Source organism: Brachyhypopomus gauderio, unplaced genomic scaffold, assembly GCF_052324685.1.
Source record: "Brachyhypopomus gauderio isolate BG-103 unplaced genomic scaffold, BGAUD_0.2 sc40, whole genome shotgun sequence".
NCBI classification, from domain to species: Eukaryota; Metazoa; Chordata; class Actinopteri; order Gymnotiformes; family Hypopomidae; genus Brachyhypopomus; species Brachyhypopomus gauderio.
In genome coordinates this window covers 1,444,507-1,462,500 of record NW_027506868.1, presented here as the reverse complement: position 1 = coordinate 1,462,500, position 17,994 = coordinate 1,444,507, and positions in this window count along the sequence as shown.

The following is a 17,994-nucleotide window of genomic DNA, read 5'->3' as shown; positions in this document are numbered from 1 at the left end:
GGGTTCACTCTGATTAGTGCTGCTAATCATACGGTGACATGAATGCTACAGTCCCAAATTGAGTTTGTCACTCTCCATAGATGATGATGACCTTTCATCAGTCTTAGACCTACAGATACAGCCTATCACACTTATTGCAGACTCTCTGATCTCTTACTCTATTATATTTAGCTACTACAGTTCAAAAGCAGTTCAGTGAATCCTATAGAAAATGTACAGATATTTGCATGTGATTCATTTTTTCCATGTGACTTGTGGTAAGGACTAGGCACCTGCTGTGTTGTAGTTACTAACTACGGTTGCTATTATGATCTGTGAGGTCTAGAGGTGTCTTCAACTAAGGATTTTCATAGTCGAATCTGATTTGTCAGATTTTCCCTTTAGTCGACTAATAGTTGAATCAGGGTTTTTTTTTTCCTAGAGCGCCTTAAACGAGATCCCGTTCTCATTCAGGACTTTTTTCCACTTCAAAGGAAGAACCTAAAACACTCAGATAAATGAATAAACATGGTAGGTTGGCTTTATTCAGCTTTTATTTATTTACTTATTTATTTTTTAATGAAACGTTAGAGAACATTAACAAAAAAAAAGTCACCGTCAGTGCGCAGTGTGCATATCGAACTTTGTCAGACAGGCACTGTGTAAAATGTAAAAAATATTTTAAATAAAATATTCCTGCCTGAAAATATAAAAACTATTTGCCACACAACAGCAAAAAGTAAAGGTTCACGGGGTTTAAAAAGCAAACAACCACAAAAAATGTTTATAGGTCTACTTGCCGAGAAGTCGAGACGACACGACCGAAACGACAAACGGCTGAGCGTGTTCAACTCCCCTCATTTGGATTGTGCAACTGCAGGGTGTGATTTATTAATGTGTAGTAAGGAAGAAGCCTATTGTTAATGTGCATATATCATTTAAAAATATTTATTAACAGAAATTAGGATTTTATTTGACAAAAGGCTATATATAACGAAAGCAAAGACATTTCATGTAACAACAGTTTAGCAGCATCCTTGTGCACCCCCATGCAGTCAGAATGATACATTCGACTATGACGTTCATAGTCGACTAGGGGTCCTCCAATCAAATAGTTGAATCAGTGATTTTTGCAGGTCACCCCTAGTGAGGTCACCACATACCCCACACAAAACTCCAAACCAACCGACATCCCACATTGTCACCAGTACCTGGTGCCATGAGTGAGATGCATGGAAATGCAGTTTTGTAATTCTTGTATGTCTTTGTCAAATTAGTGGCACTAGTCACCTCTCCTCAAACAATTCATGATTCATGATTTATATTCAGAAATTATTTTATGGTTTTGTGAAAAAATTAAACAGTAATAGAATTACAAAAAAAAAAATCTGAATGCTAAAAGTTATTACATTAATAAGAAGGATAATTATCATTAAAAGTAGATGGCAACATCTGGACATCATGGGAACGGGGTGTATGGGGTCTCCACATGGGCTGCACTGGACAGCAGACAAAGAAGCCACAGAACTGCCTGGAAGTTGCCTGCTGGGAGAGGTGCCCAGGAGAGCCCAGGTTTCAACCAGACAGAGAGGGAGCAAGCATAACTCAGTTATAAAACAACATGGCACTGTGACTGTTCTGACCTCAGGCCCACAAACGGAGTGCATACAGTACTCATCAGCGTAGTGAGAGACTGCTTTTATGTTTACTTTGATTCAGCTTCAAATCCACAATACTTAATATTTTAAGAATGCATTTTGTTGTTGTTCCTCCTTTTAGCTGTGTTTGCCCTACCCTGTGTGCAGAATTTTTCCATACAGACATGACAAATCCTTTCCACTCCTCTGCCATGAAACCCAGGCTAACCTCAAAAACACTAATTCCATGGGAATTAGGCTTCCCTGGCTTCTGGACTAAATTCAAATCGAGCTCCTCAAACATTTCCTTTACTGCTCCCATGCAAATCTGCAAGATCCTATTCAAGGACTGGTTTTTGTTTACAAATGATTTGCAAGAAAATGCTTGTCCTATTTCAAAGTAAAACACTCATCCTTGCTAATTAAAATGTATCCATTTAGTTGCTCTTTGTAGTCATTTTGTCAAAAAAATCAGAAAAGAGTATGTAAAAAAACATGTTGCAACTGAGAACAACCATGATGAGCATAATTAAAGACTGGGCTTAACCTGAGGGTTCTGTATTTGATCACCACATTTGATCAGTCATATTTATGTAGGAGTTGTGTATTAAATTAATGACAACCAAACATTACTTGTCCATGTGTAGCGGGTCCAAACCTTCACATGCAGCAAACATGCAAAGGGAACCCGACCACGACTACTCTGCGTTGTGTTGTGATAAGGGAAGACTCGTGACCTCCAATGCTCGTACCAACTGGGGATCTTTTATTGTCTGTATGTGAAGGACAAAAATAATTGAAAAATAGCATCCAGCCTCATGTCTGCCTGCACAAACTCCTCTCTCCTGCAGTACTCTCAGCCAACTCAATATAGTCAGTAACTGTAACGTAGCTCGCGCTATGGAGCGAGGAGGCGGACACAAACGCTGAGGAGAGCGAGATTTATTAAAGGGAATACCGAAACCATGGTCGAAAGGACAGGCGTGGGTCAAACCGGGAGGGCAGCCAGAACAAGAAAGGTAAATGGGCATATCCAGACAGGGAACTTAAACCACGACCGGGAAACACAGAACAAGCAAAATAAACACAGATGACGAAAACAGAGCAAACTCACGCAAAACAGCGAACAGGGATGAACAAAGCACAAACCGACTGGTTAGACAAAATCACGGATAACCAGACTGGGGAAATACAGGGATATATAACACTGAACTGAAACAAGGGACAGGTGATAACAATGACACAGGGGCGTGGTAACAAACGAGGAATCACGGAGACAAACGAGCGGGGCAGGATAAACTGTGGGAGACTGATAGCAAGAAATTGGACTGGAATCAAATTTGTACAGCAATATTGTTTGACTGTATTGTTCGCACTGCAATTTGTTGACAAAAACAAATCTGATTGAAATTCAGAAAAGACAGACAACTGACTGGAAAACCTGCTAAATTAAAAACGTATTCTACACATTCAAAACAACCTGAGCACATACAGCCTCCTCTTGTTGTGTGAAAATGGAACTTTTGCCCCTATATGGTATAAGAATGCAAAAAAAAAAAAAAAGAATAACATGTCAGAATGTATGTCAATGTGCAGCATTACAGCAGAGAGCACATTTCTGAATTACAGTACATACATGTTTTCTCTATGAAATGTTTGAACGATTGCAGACACAGTTGTTCTTCCAATATTCAGCTGGACCCAGCGACCAGCTTCAGCCATTGTGAGACCATGATTTACATGTAAAACATGGTCCACAATTGTTGCCCTTACTGTATTTCACTGTTTTCTCCCCTCAGCATTACACCATACAGTCTTACCCCTCTACACCACATAGTCTTACTCCTCTACACCACAGTCTTACCCCTCTACACCAGTTTTACTCCTCTACACCACAGTCTTACCCCTCTACACCACACAGTCTTACTCCTTTTCTTGGCTGTTCAACCTGTACATGGCCTTGTCTTTCCATTATGAGACTTTGCGATACTGCAGTGTTTAGCGTCTATAAATGTTTGCCAATTACAGTAAAGGTTCATGAGACGCACCTCTGACCTATGGTTGAGACCATTGTTTGATCTAAGCCTTCACCAATTTCCTTTCTTATCGTAACTGAATGTTCACTTGCAAACAATTTAATCAAATTAGGATAAATTACCAAAATGTAACAAAAAAATAAACTAAATAAATAAATGTAAAATGATGCCTTAGAGATTATGACAACATGTTCAGCACTTTTGCATATAATGACCTAGGCGATGACCTAAAGACTAAATGTTTGGGAGGGTAAGACAATTCAACAGATAATCCGTACAACACATTTTGATAAACATGTCATAAGCAACTGATAATGTAAAAAACAACAGACAACTGTCCATGTCCATTTGCAATATGTACAAAAGCATTTGCAAAATGTTAAACACAAGGAGAAATGCAATTATGATGTGCACAAGTGACAAGGAGATGTGGAGACTGAATGAACAGTTTTGAGAATTTCAATTCTGATCTGAGAAATGAACCAAATCGACTGAGAAAAACTGTTTTCACATTTTCTGCCCAACGCAACCCAAGATAATTTCCAACACATAAAATACGAAAATTTTGTGTGAAAAATGAATAGACTAAATTAAATCCGTTACACATGCTTGCACCCAAGAATGCAAATTTCTTATGGTCATAACACAAACCAAATCATAAACAACTTATTATGCTGTTGTTCATTAAATGGAACATGTTTCCCTAACTAGGAGCTGTCACATCAAGGCCTCTTTATGCAGAGTGCAATGCTGCACACAGACCTCCCATCGGGGGAAACACAGCTTTCCCCCCACTGTTCCTGTTTTGTTGATCTGCTGCACCAAGGTAAAGCTATTTATTCACATCAATTAGAGCACTAACTATGTGATGGTCTACTAACACTTCAAATTACAGAAAATGTTGACATGAGTAAGCTTGACACTAAAATACCCATTTCCCTTTTTTGTGTTGTAGTTGCAAGGTGACTGCATCTCTCGTCTTCTTATATTACAACTTGCATTCGCTGTTGTAATAGGGCCAGTGCTCACAGTTTTATAAATAAGTTAGTTCTTAAGGCAAAGTAATACTGTATAGAATGACAATCTCCAGTGAGAACAATCTTCAGTAAAGTAGATTTGATCTTAACTCCTATTTTATCAGATAAGAGAAACTGATCAAAGAGAATATTTATTCCCTACGAGTAGTTCACTGTCTCTAGTATTAGTTTATAATTTAGTTCACAGGGTCTCCGCTGCCTGCCTTTATAGTATGCTATATACAGTGACTAACTGCTATATACAGTGACTGACTAACCCAACTCTTTGTCATTGCATACTTAATTAAAGGTGACATATTTACACTAAATGCTAAGTGTATGCTCTCACTGTGCTTGTGTGGCTTTTCCCAGGTACTCCGGTTTCCTTCCACAGTTCAAAGACTGTTATATTGTGTGTTAGGTTGATTGGTGACTCTAAATTGCCAGTAGGTGTGAGTGTGTGCGTGTGTTGGATAGATAGATAGATAGATAGATAGATAGATAGATAGATAGATAGATAGATAGATAGATCTATTATTGTTACTGTTATACTGTTATTGTTATACTGTTATAGATCTATTATTGTTAGTTATACTGTTACTGTTATACTGTTATTGTTATAATAGTTACTATTATTGTGTTACTACTATTTTATTCTGTGTACCTTGTTTGCTGTCTCTCCTGAGGAAGTATTTCTTGCAGGCTGCAGACACGGCACTAAAACCTAAGGACCTCACGATGATGACAAATGTCAAGGTCACCAATCTACCACCTGATGTTGATTAATTTACTGTCAATGTTGTTGATGATGATGATGATGATGATTCAGTTAACTAATTCTTTGAATGATGTTATTTGACCATCCATGTACTTCCTGTAAGTGATGTTACGATCAAAAGCCTGTATTGGAGCGATCTGTAGTCGATGTAATTTGTCCATAAAGGACAAAAAGGAGGGAAATGTGATGGAAATTTGATGATTTCCATTTATGTCAGGCTTTCTTAGTATATGTTAAGCACATTTGTCAGGAATGCCACCTGATCTTTCTTTATCAACCTCACCTGCCCCTCATTACCACGCCCCCTTCAGCCTTACTTAAGCACTTCACCAGCACATCTCAGTTGCGAAGTATTGCGGCTTCCTGCCGACGCTGCTTCCTGCCGACCGACGCTGTTGCGGAGCGAATTTTGAAATTGTTTTCTAAAGTATAATAATCTATTTACGTGCTAATCTTTACCTTTTGCATTCCTAGATACATTTTACAGGTTTTATTCCAGCCGCTGACCAACTTTCTGCCTTCACAAATCAGCTAGCGTAAGTTTATATATCGGCTAGACACGGTAAATGTTTTGATTTATTCATGGCTGGTGTTGGTTTTTTCCCGTGTTCGGAGTGTGGCATGTTTAGTCTAGACCCTTTCGCCACTGATAGTAATAGTGATAGTATTTGTGAGAGGTGCCAGTTAGTTACTTCTCTTGTGGCGAAAGTGGAAAGTTTAGAGCGACGCGTCCACTCATTATTGAAGGATAGAGAGACAGGGTCTGTAGTAGGTGTGGACGCCAGGGAGAACTAGCCAGGGAGAACTAGCGCCTCCGCGACTCCGGCGATAGAGCCCTCACAGCGGGGCGAATGGGTGACGTCTCGGCGGCGTAGTCGGAGAGCGAGGGCTGCAGCTACCGCTAACGCCAGCGCTAGCCCACCAGAGCACCACTCCCCAGTTCACGTGTCCAACAGGTTTGCCCCGCTCAGTGTTACACCCGCTGAGGAGACTCTGGTCATAGGAGACTCTATAGTCCGACACGTGAAAGTAGCTGTAGCTGTAGGGGCACCAGCGGTTACAGTCAGCTGTTTACCGGGAGCCAGAGCGCCGGACATTAGTGGCAACCTTAGATTGTTAGCTCATAGGAGGTTTTCTAGGATAGTGATTCATGTAGGGGCCAACGATATACGTCTGCGGCAGTCAGAGGTGACTAAGGCTAATGTTAAAGAGGTGGTTAAATTAGCCCAGACGATGTCCGATGCCGTAATCTGCTCTGGCCCCATCCCAATGCGGCGCGGTGATGAGCAGTACAGCAGGCTCACGTCGCTAAATCGCTGGATGTCCAAGTGGTGTTCAGGCAGGGACGGTGTCCACCCCACCCGGGATGGCGCTGCCCTGTTATCTTGCAGCATAGCCCATAGCCTGTTAGCTAGTCGGCAGAGTAGCACTAGGAGCTGCTGACTGTCCAGGGTCGCGACCAGGCCGCAGACTAACGGGTTAAACCTGTCTGCGAGCTGCTTAGAGGCGTCACCAAGTTCCCTTAGGATTGAGACTGTGTCTGTGCCCCGGGTTAAACTAAATCATAAGAAAATAGTCCGCCCGAAGTTTTTAACTAATATTCAGACTTCACATCAAATTATTACAACCTATATGACCGATCTGAAAATTGGATTAATCAATATTCGATCGCTCAACTCAAAAGCAGTTTTTGTAAATGAACTTATAACAGACCAGAAAATTGATATTCTTTGTCTAACTGAAACGTGGGTTCAATCTGGTGATTATTTAACTCTAAACGAAGCCACTCCTGTGGGATATAGTTATATACATAGACCTAGACTGTCAGGCAGAGGAGGTGGAATATGTATAATCTATCGTGATTGTTTAGAAATTCATCAGAAATACTTAGATATCTCAAACTCATTTGAGATGCAGTCTATTAATGTAATTAGTCCATCTGAAAATAAAAGTACATTCTCCCTAACTAATGTATACAGACCACCAGGGCCTTACTCAGATTTCTTAAACGATTTCACCGATTTTGCAGCAAATTTAGCAGTATGTAGTGACAAAATAATAATGGTAGGAGACTTTAACATACACTTTGATAATGCGGAGGATCCACTGACAAGGGCTTTTACTTCTATATTGAACTCTGTCGGCATTAAACAAAACGTAGTAGGACCTACACATTATCGAAATCATACCCTAGATCTAATATTAACGCTGGGTATCGACGTAGATAATATAAACATACTCCCGCAAACCGTAGCAATCTCCGATCATTATTTAGTAAAATTCGATTTTCACCTTAACATAAATACCCGCCCGTCTCCTCGGCAGTGTATAAAGCGCTCAATAAATTCATCAACAGCAGCACGGTTTATTGAAACCCTCCCTGACTTAACTGCTTTAGCCCACTCGCCATCCGATCCAGGAGAGTTAGATAGTCTAACTTAGAGAATACCTGCAGATCAGCTCTAGATATAGTAGCTCCACTAAAATATAAAAAAGCTAGATCCAAAAAGCTCGCCCCATGGTACACCGACCAAACTAGAAACTTAAAACAAATAGCACGTAAATTAGAGCGGAAATGGCGATCTACTAAATTGGAAGTATTCCACTGTGCCTGGAAGGATAGCATTATTGACTACAAACGGGCACTCACTAAAGCACGCTCAGCATACTTAGCCTCACTGATAGAGAAAAATAAAAACAATCCTAGATTTCTTTTTAATACTATTTCTAAACTTACAAAAAATCAAGCAGGCACAGAACCTCAGATTCCAGTAAACCTCACTAGTAATGTATTTATAGATTTCTTTGATAATAAAATAGAGAATATTAGACAAAATATAAAACCCTTTATTAGCAATACAACTGGTATGTCATCTGGTTTGGTTGATATTGATTTAAATTACATACCGGGAGAAAAACTTGATGCTTTTCATCCACTCCCAAAATCAGAATTAGAGAAAATAATTTCTTCCTTAAGTTGTACTACCTGCACATTAGACTCAGTTCCCTCAAAGTTATTAAAAGAGGTATTACCAGCTGTAACTGAACCTCTTCTAACTATAGTTAACTCATCCATTACAATAGGTCACATGCCCAAATCATGTAAATTAGCAATTATCAAACCTCTGATCAAGAAACCAAATCTTGATCCGACTGTGCTATCTAATTATAGACCCATTTCAAACACATCATTTATATCTAAGATCATAGAAAAAGCTGTTGCCCAGCAATTATGCCTATATCTGCATAGGAATAACACATTTGAAAAGTTCCAATCTGATTTTAGACCCCATCACAGTACTGAAACAGCATTAGTTAAAGTAACAAATGATCTCCTCCTTGCATCAGATCAAGGCTATGTATCACTGTTAGTGCTTCTTGATCTTAGTGCAGCTTTCGACACAATTGATCATAGGATCTTGCTAGAAAGGTTAGAACGCTGGGTTGGAGTCTCAGGCACAGCCCTTTCATGGTTTCAGTCTTACTTAACAAATCACTATCAGTTTGTAGAGCTCAATAATATTTCATCCAAACATACAATGGTTAAATATGGGGTCCCGCAAGGCTCCATCTTAGGACCACTATTATTTACATTATATATGCTACCATTGGGCACAGTTATAAACAAACATGGTGTCAACTTTCACTGGAAAGTTAGGAAAAATTGAGGCCTGTGTAAGAGATATTAAATGCTGGATGTCTCTAAACTTCCTACAATTAAATGAGGACAAAACAGAAGTTCTCCTTGTGGGCCCTAAGGCCGCAAGACAGAAAATTCCAAATTTAATGCTTAATCTTGCAGACTATCCCATTACACCTGGCACAGTAGCCAAAAACCTAGGCGTCATACTCGACTCCGACCTATCATTTGATAAATATATAGATAATACTACTAGGATAGCTTTTCTACATCTCCGCAACATTGCCAAATTAAGAAATGCATTATCACAGGATGATGCAGAAAAATTGGTGCACGCCTTTGTTAGCTCTAGACTAGACTACTGCAATTCACTACTGTCAGGATGTTCAAATAGGAATCTAAATAAACTTCAAGTAGTTCAAAATGCCGCAGCTAGAGTTCTGACCAGAACTAGAAAATTTCAGCATATTAGACCAGTCCTATCAGCCCTACATTGGCTCCCAGTTAAATTTCGTATTGATTTTAAAATTCTATTATTAGCATATAAAGCACTACACGGGTGTAACGTTTCACGGGGAACAGGCGTGACGCAAGTGCAAGATTATATGAGATTTAATTAAATGACAGGTAACAGAAACATACGCGCAAACATGATCAGAACAGGACAGAACTACGGCACAAACTCAGACCAACAGGTAGAAACATGAAACCCAATAACCAGACACGTAGACCAAACGAAGACCATTACATAGAAATATAACACAGATCTTCTAGGAACATAACAGATACCTTGAGACGGGATGGGATGGCAAAGCAAACACGGAGACATACACGCAGGCTTAGACAGACGAGACGAAAAGCACAAAGGAGACAGGGATAACAGCGAACGTGTACGGCAGGCAAAAACCGGGCGAGGGCAAGGAAGACAGAGGGAAGCACTACAAACAATGACCGACACGGAGGACTGAAACAGAAGGGAAGATATACACTGAACAGGGGAGTGAAACGAGGTTCAGGTGTGGCCACTAACGACGGGGCGGAGCAGACAGCACAGAACCGGGGAACTAGGCGAGACCAGGGAGGAGGGCGGAGCTGGACGTAACAACGGGCTTGCTCCTGAATACCTCCAGGAACTTATTTCCTACTATGAACCCCCACGTCAACTAAGATCACAGGGTGCTGGTCTGTTATTAGTTCCACAAATTAACAAGGTAACAGCAGGGGGAAGAGCCTTTTCTTATAAGGCCCCCCAGCTTTGGAATAATCTTCCTAAATGTGTCCGGGACTCTGACACAGTCACAATCTTTAAATCTAGGTTGAAAACCCACTTATTTAGTCTAGCATTTGATAATTAATATCCCCCTTAGATAAAGGTACAGATCCAGGGGTTCATAGACGAAGGGTTTTATGGTAGACTGGGGTGCTGGTGCTGTCATCCTGTCACTGCTTGTGGTCACTCAAGTTTGTTGACAGTGCAGTGGACGGATGCCATTGTCTCAGAATGCCCCCAAGCCTATGTTACCTTCTGGTTCTGCCTTTTTTTTTTAGCTAGGCTGTAATAATTTAACTTAGTGCCGGAGTTGCTGCCACACTCCAGAAATGTTTATAATTTTACCTGTCCTGTATATGTCCTCATACAAAGCTAATTTTCCCTGTTTCATTTCTCCACATGGCTGCCCGCCTGCTTGAGGTATAATGAGATGAGGAGAGACAAGCGATCCATCCTGGCCGGCCACCTCCTGCCTAACCGGATGCCTACACCATGATGGACATTATTACATCTTTTATATTCTGTCTAAATGGACATTATTGCATCTTTTACATTCTGTCTACATTCTGTCTATATTGTTGTTGTTGTCATGGTGACCGGTGTCGGCCAGAGGAGGATGGGCTCCCCCCCTGAGTCTTGGTTCCTCTCAAGGTTTCTTCCTCATGCAAAAACTAGGGAGTTTTTCCTTGCCACTGTCGCCCTTGGCTTGCTCACTGGGGGCTAGGACTCGGCACTTGTAAAGCTGCTTTGTGACAACAACTGTTGTAAAATGCGCTATATAAATAAAATTTGATTGATTGATTGAGGAGGGGCTGAATGATGATTTGAAGGACGAATTAGCCGTTCGTGACCCCCCTGACACTCTAGACTCCTGCATAACGCTTACCGTCCAGCATGATAACAGGCTACGCGCTATATAAATAAAATTTGATTGATTGATTGATATTGCCGACTCATGCCGCGTACCAAGCCTTTCTATATCCTGTCTGCTCTCCTGTGTCCTGACCCTCGCTTACGTCCCCGACCTTGTCTCCTGCCTAATCCCTCTGTACCTCCTGACTTCTGCTCCCCTGGTATGACCCTGAACCGTCCTGACCATGCCAAGAAAACGCTGTTACTACTGATCCTAGTACTCGTGATTCACCTGCCTTTGTTTGCACCAGCGTCTCATTTCAATAAAAGCGGTGTTCTTCCGCATTTGGATCCCTCTCTGCCTGTTCAATACGTTACAGAAATACTTCGCCATCAAATGGATCCAGCAGAAGTAACCATCGCGACTCTCACTGAAACGGTCCGCCAACTCACGGATATCATACGGAGTCAGGAAATTAACATCGCTGCCCTTCAGTAGGCTGTCCGCCTCGGCACGACCTCTGCTCCCACCTCCGTGAGTGTTCCTGCAGCAGAACCGGAACGCTACGATGGATCTCCTGATCGCTGTCGAAATTTTCTCATGCAATGCTCCATATACTTCACGTATCATCCAGCCCGGTTCCAGGCCGAGTTACACAGAGTTCACTTCATCCTGTCGTTCCTCACGGGAGTAGCAGGCGCCTGGGGTACAGCGTTGTGGGAAAGCCAGGACCCTGCCCTCCAGTCGGAGAGTCAGTTCACCGCAGTGTTCCGGGCTGTTTTCGATCACCCCGCAGACGGACGTGATGTGGGAGATCGGCTCTACGAAATCAAACAAGAACACCGCAGTGCTGCCGATTATGCTAGGGAGTTTCGTACGTTAGCTGCAGGAAGCGGTTGGAGTGAATCTGCCTTGAAAACGGTTTTCCGCCGTGGTCTGCGAGACGACATCCAGGTTGAACTCGCCTGTCGTAGTGAAGCCCTCACTTTATCAGAGTTTATCCAAGCGTCGATTAACGTTGACAAGTTGTTGTTGACTTACCACTCCAGTAAGACTGACGCTCCTATCGCTGCGTCTGGTGCACCACCTTCCAATGTATGTGCTCCGAGTCTTCGGATGTCAGACGAGTTTGTGCAGCTGGGCAGGTCCCCACTAACATGCCGATTGTTACTGAAGTATAGTCAAGTTAGCTTACCCGTACAAATATCTTGGGGCGGCATAAATACTAACCTGTTTGCGTTAGTTGATTCGGGTGCAGCGGGCGATTTCATAGACCAGGACCTCGCCTACCACCTACACCTTCCCACCGTACCTATAGATCCCCCCGTTAGAGTGAATTCACTGAATGGACAGCCTATAGGAGAGGGCGTGATTACGCTACGTACCTGCCCCGTAGAGTTGCGGGTAGGTCTGTTCCATAGTGAGATGAGAGAGTTCTTCCTCATATCCACGCCCCGAGATCCCGTCATACTCGGGTTTCCGTGGCTGTCAATGCACGACCCTGTAATCTGCAGAAAGGGTTTATTCGACCATCCACCTCCCCGGTTGCTGCTGGTTCCTTTTTCATTGAGAAGAAGGATGGGGGATTACGACCTTGTATTGACTATCGTGCCCTAAACGCAGTAACGTCAAAGAATGCTTACCCTCTCCCCTTTATCACAGCCTCCCAAGAGCGTCTGATGGGGGCGAATATATTCACCAAGCTGGACTTACGCAGCGCTTACAACTTGATCCGTATTCGAGAGGGCGACGAGTGGAAGACAGCCTTTGTTACCGCCAGAGGGCACTATGAATATCTAGTCATGCCTTATGGACTAACTAACAGCCCCGCGGTGTTCCAAGCGTTTATGGATGACATCTTCCGTGACCTAAAGATGACTTCGTATTCGTTTATATAGACGATATCCTGATTTATTCCCCGTCTGCTTCAGAGCATAGCCGACACGTCTCGGCAGTCTTACAACGCCTTCGGGAGCATAATCTTTACGTGAAGGCGGAGAAATGTGAATTTCATCGCTCCTCGGTGATGTTTCTGGGATGTACGCTGTCCCCTGGCCAGATCTCCATGGATGCGCAGAAAGTAGAAGCTGTCTTAAACTGGCCGACCCCTCGTTCCACGAAAGAGCTGCAGCGATTCCTGGGGTTCGCTAACTTCTGTCGCCGTTTCATCCGAGGGTTCGGTGAGTTGGCTACCCCTCTCACTAATCTCCTGAAAGGAGGGAGGAATCGGAAATTCACCTGGGCTGCTGAAGAGGAACAAGCATTCTCACTCCTCAAGAAGGCATTCACGTCAGCCCCCATTCTGCACCTTCCGGACCCCCAACTCCAGTTCATCGTGGAAGTCGACGCCTCCGAAGTAGGAGTGGGCGCTGTTCTCTCTCAGAGGCAGGGAAGCCCGCCGAAACTATACCCCTGCGCCTACTTCTCCAAAAAGCTGACCCCCGCGGAAATGAACTACGACGTGGGAGACCGGGAACTCCTGGCGATTAAACTCGCGCTCGAACAGTGGCGTCATTGGTTAGAGGGAGCGGAACACCCCTTCATTGTGTATACTGATCACAAGAACCTTGAATACCTGAAATCGGCCAGACGTCTAAACCCGCGACAAGCAAGGTGGGCACTGTTTTTCTCCCGGTTTCGTTTCACTGTCTCTTACAGACCCGGGTCAAAGAACATCAAAGCCGATGCCCTGTCACGGATCCACGAAAAGGACGAAGCAACTCATGAACCTGGACGTATTCTGCCGGAGTCCTATTTCCTCGCAGCTATTTGCTGGGAAGTACAAGAGGACTTAGACGAGGCTTTACGCACCGAACCCAGCCCGGTGGAATGTCCGGAGGGGAAACAATACGTGCCCGTATCCCTTCGGGGGCGCATCCTACAGCTCGCACACGATACGGCGGGCACTGGCCACCCAGGTATTACACGCACACGACACCTGATCTCTCAGCGTTACTGGTGGCCGTCCTGGGAGGATGACATCCGCGATTATGTGCTGGCGTGTTCCGTTTGTGCTCAGACCCGTACTCCCCGTGCACTTCCAGCAGGAGAACTCCTTCCCTTACCTGTTCCTCACCGGCCTGTCACCTCGCGGTTGACTTTGTGACAGATTTGCCCACATCCGGAGGTAATACTGTTGTTACGGTAATCGTGGATCGATTCTCTAAAATGTGCCGTCTCATTCCTTGCCCCAAATTACCCACTGCCATGGATACTGCTCTAAACCTCTTCCATTACGTATTCCGTATTTATGGTTTACCCGAGGATATCGTCTCAGATAGAGGGACACAGTTTACGTCTCGAGTCTGGAAGCAGTTCTGCAAACTCCTTGGCATTACTGTTAGTCTGACTTCAGGCCACCACCCCCAGTCTAATGGAGAGGTTGAGCGTTACAATCAGGAGTTAGGGAGGTTTCTCCGACAATACTGCATTTCCCAACACGACTGGCATAAATACCTCCCGTGGGCAGAGTATGCTCGGAATTCTATTGTACACTCCGTGACCAAACTCACGCCCTTTCAATGTGTATATGGTTACCAACCTGCGTTTTTCCCGTGGGACAAAACACCAGCTGATGTCCCAGCCCTAGACGAGTGGTTTAAACACAGTGCCCGTACCTGGGAGCTGGCGCATGTACACTTGCGGCGCGCTCTACACATCCTAACTTTCCTGCCCCCCGGCGCCGCGGTCGCCCCCCAGCAAGTTGTAGAGCGTCAGGTGCCGCTCCTTTGAGGGGGGGTACTGTCAGGAATGCCACCTGATCTTTCTTTATCAACCTCACCTGCCCCTCATTACCACGCCCCCTTCAGCCTTACTTAAGCACTTCACCAGCACATCTCAGTTGCGAAGTATTGCCGACTCATGCCGCGTACCAAGCCTTTCTATATCCTGTCTGCTCTCCTGTGTCCTGACCCTCGCTTACGTCCCCGACCTTGTCTCCTGCCTAATCCCTCTGTACCTCCTGACTTCTGCTCCCCCGGTATGACCCTGGACCGTCCTGACCACGCCAAGAAAACGCTGTTACTACTGATGCTAGTACTCGTGATTCACCTGCCTTTGTTTGTACCAGCGTCTCATTTCAATAAAAGCGGTGTTCTTCCACATTTGGATCCCTCTCTGCCTGTTCAATACGTTACAACATTAGATATAGGTGTTAGAGATCTTTTTACATATACGTGTGTTAATCATGGCACTGAAGCCATCCTCGTGGCTTCAGTAGGCTTCAGATGTGTTTGTGTGCTCTCTGGACGGCCTCGGCTCAGTCTTAATCTGATGTTCCTCTGGTGTTCCTAATCTAACCTCGCTGGAGGCGCCGGCCGGTCCCCCCTAATCATCTCTCGGAAGGGACCACGGCGACACTCAGTCTCAGAGTACATGCAGGGGGGAAAGGCTAATATGCATCTGTCAAATCAGTGTTAATTATTTCATGTATTGTCCAATCACAGTTGGTTAATCACCTCATGTTCACCTCCTGGACACCGTGTGTATTGATGATTAAAAGTATAAAAGATGAAAGTTCGGAATGGGGATTTAGCTCTCTGCGACAGACACCTTGTGTGTATGTAACTGAGATCTCTGGATTAATCCATACTTTGTTAAATAAATCATTGTACTTTATTATCTTAGCCAACTGCTTCTGACATTATTGTGCTCACCATTTAAGGGTTTCAGAATTTCAACCACATAACAGTCCTCCATTTGACGTGTCCAACACAGGGTCTTTATAGCAGAACAGCGATGTAACGACACCATAGCTTTTGGTGGCTTTCCAATCTGGTCATGTTGGTGATCACAAGGTAAGAGCATGTTGGTGATCACAGGCTAAGAACATGTTGATCATCACAGGGTAAGAGCATGTTGATCATCACAGGGTAAGAGCATGTTGATCATCACAGGGTAAGAACATGTTGGTGATCACAGGGTAAGAGCATGTTGACAATCACAGGGTAAGAGCATGTTGATGATCACAGGGTAAGAACATGTTGGTGATCACAGGGTAAGAGCATGTTGATGATCACAGGGTAAGAGCATGTTGATGATCACAGGATAAGAGCATGTTGATGATCACAGGATAAGAACATGTTGGTGATTACAGATGATCACATGTTGCGATGCAGCACTCACAGTTTTCCCTTTGCTCTCTCTGGTCTGTTCGTACCTGAGGCCCCTGGTCTTAACCCCCAGGAACTGTCCAAATATAGGCCAATCTCTAATTGATATTGATCCAATTGTCATTCATATCCAAAATTTTTGAGAAAGTAGTTTCTTCACAACTCTCTTTCTTCTTACAGACAGAACATGTCTTAGAGTTATTTCCCCATCAGTGCCCCATCATGGCACTGAAACGGCACTTACTAAAGTACTGAACGAGCTCTTAATATCCTCTGATAAAGAACACATCTCTTTTCTCATACTGCTAGACCTCAATGCTGCTTTTGACACCATTGATCATAATATTTTACTTAATAGGCTGGAGACACTCATTGGCATAAGAGGTCAAGAACTCTCCTGGTTCAGATCCTACCTGGCAGATCTTTACCAATTTGTACTAGTAAATAATGAATGCTCAGAGCATTCTAAGGTAAAATATGGTGTCCCACAAGGATCTGTACTGGGCCCCATATTATTCTCATTATATATGCTACCACTGGGCACTGTCATTCGTAGGCATGGTATTAGCTTCCATTGCTACGCAGATGATACTCAGTTGTATATATCTTCCAATCCGGATATCACTACTACTCTCAAGTAGTGTTGTGTCGTTCGCGAACGATTTGTTCAAATGAACGAATCATTTGAGTGAACAAACTGAATCAAATCACTTCCTCAGCTGATTCGTTCCTTTTTCAGTTCAGTAATTGAGCTCAGCAGCGACCTTGCAGGCCAGCAGGGGAACTGCTGTGTGGTCTGTAAATCACCGAATCACCCGTGAATCTGGAGGCGGAGACTGTCATTGCAAGGGAACTGCGCATGCTCAGTGATTCATTCAGTGATTCGTTTACTGTACTGAGGGCTCTCGTTCATTCTCTGATTCGTTCACTCTCTGAGGGCTCTCGTTCACTCTCTGATTCGTTCATAGAGAACCCAGAGAACTGTTTCTAAGGATGCAATTCACGTTTGCACTGCCACTCACTCACATTTTCTTTTTGATTGCACATTTAAGTTGATATTTTCTTCTGAATGTACAGTTTTTATCTTAATGTTGCTCTTAATTTAATGTTTATTTTGCACTCAGTTGTAGGTTAGTTCATATTTATTTTTGTATTATGTTGTGATCCTGCGCCAGTTGGTGCTTCAGCTTTTGTGAATTCACTCTTTCACGGGTTTTTACATGATATTAGTGGGAAAAATAATTTTTATAACACTCTCGTCTCCTGGTCCATGAGGCCATGAACTAAACTGAAACATGAATCGTTCAGCCGTGTATCAGTTAAGGCTGGATACTTTTGCGAGTGACCATAGCGCGCGACTCCGCACACCTCGCGCCAACGTGTGCGAAAGGCGGAGGCATTTATACTTGACACGTCACGTTCTTTGCAGTGTTCTTCGTAATGATATGTGATAGTATACAGTGATGTCAGTAACGCGTTACTTAGTAACGCGTTACTCTAATCTTACCACTTTTTTCGGTAACGAGTAATATAACGCGCTACTATTTCCAGTCCAGTAATCAGATTAAAGTTACTTATCCAAATAACTGTGCGTTACTATTTTTATTTTCCCTAGTAAAAATATATATTTTTGCTTTCTTCTTGGCTCAGTTCTACTTTTGCGTCTGACCGTAG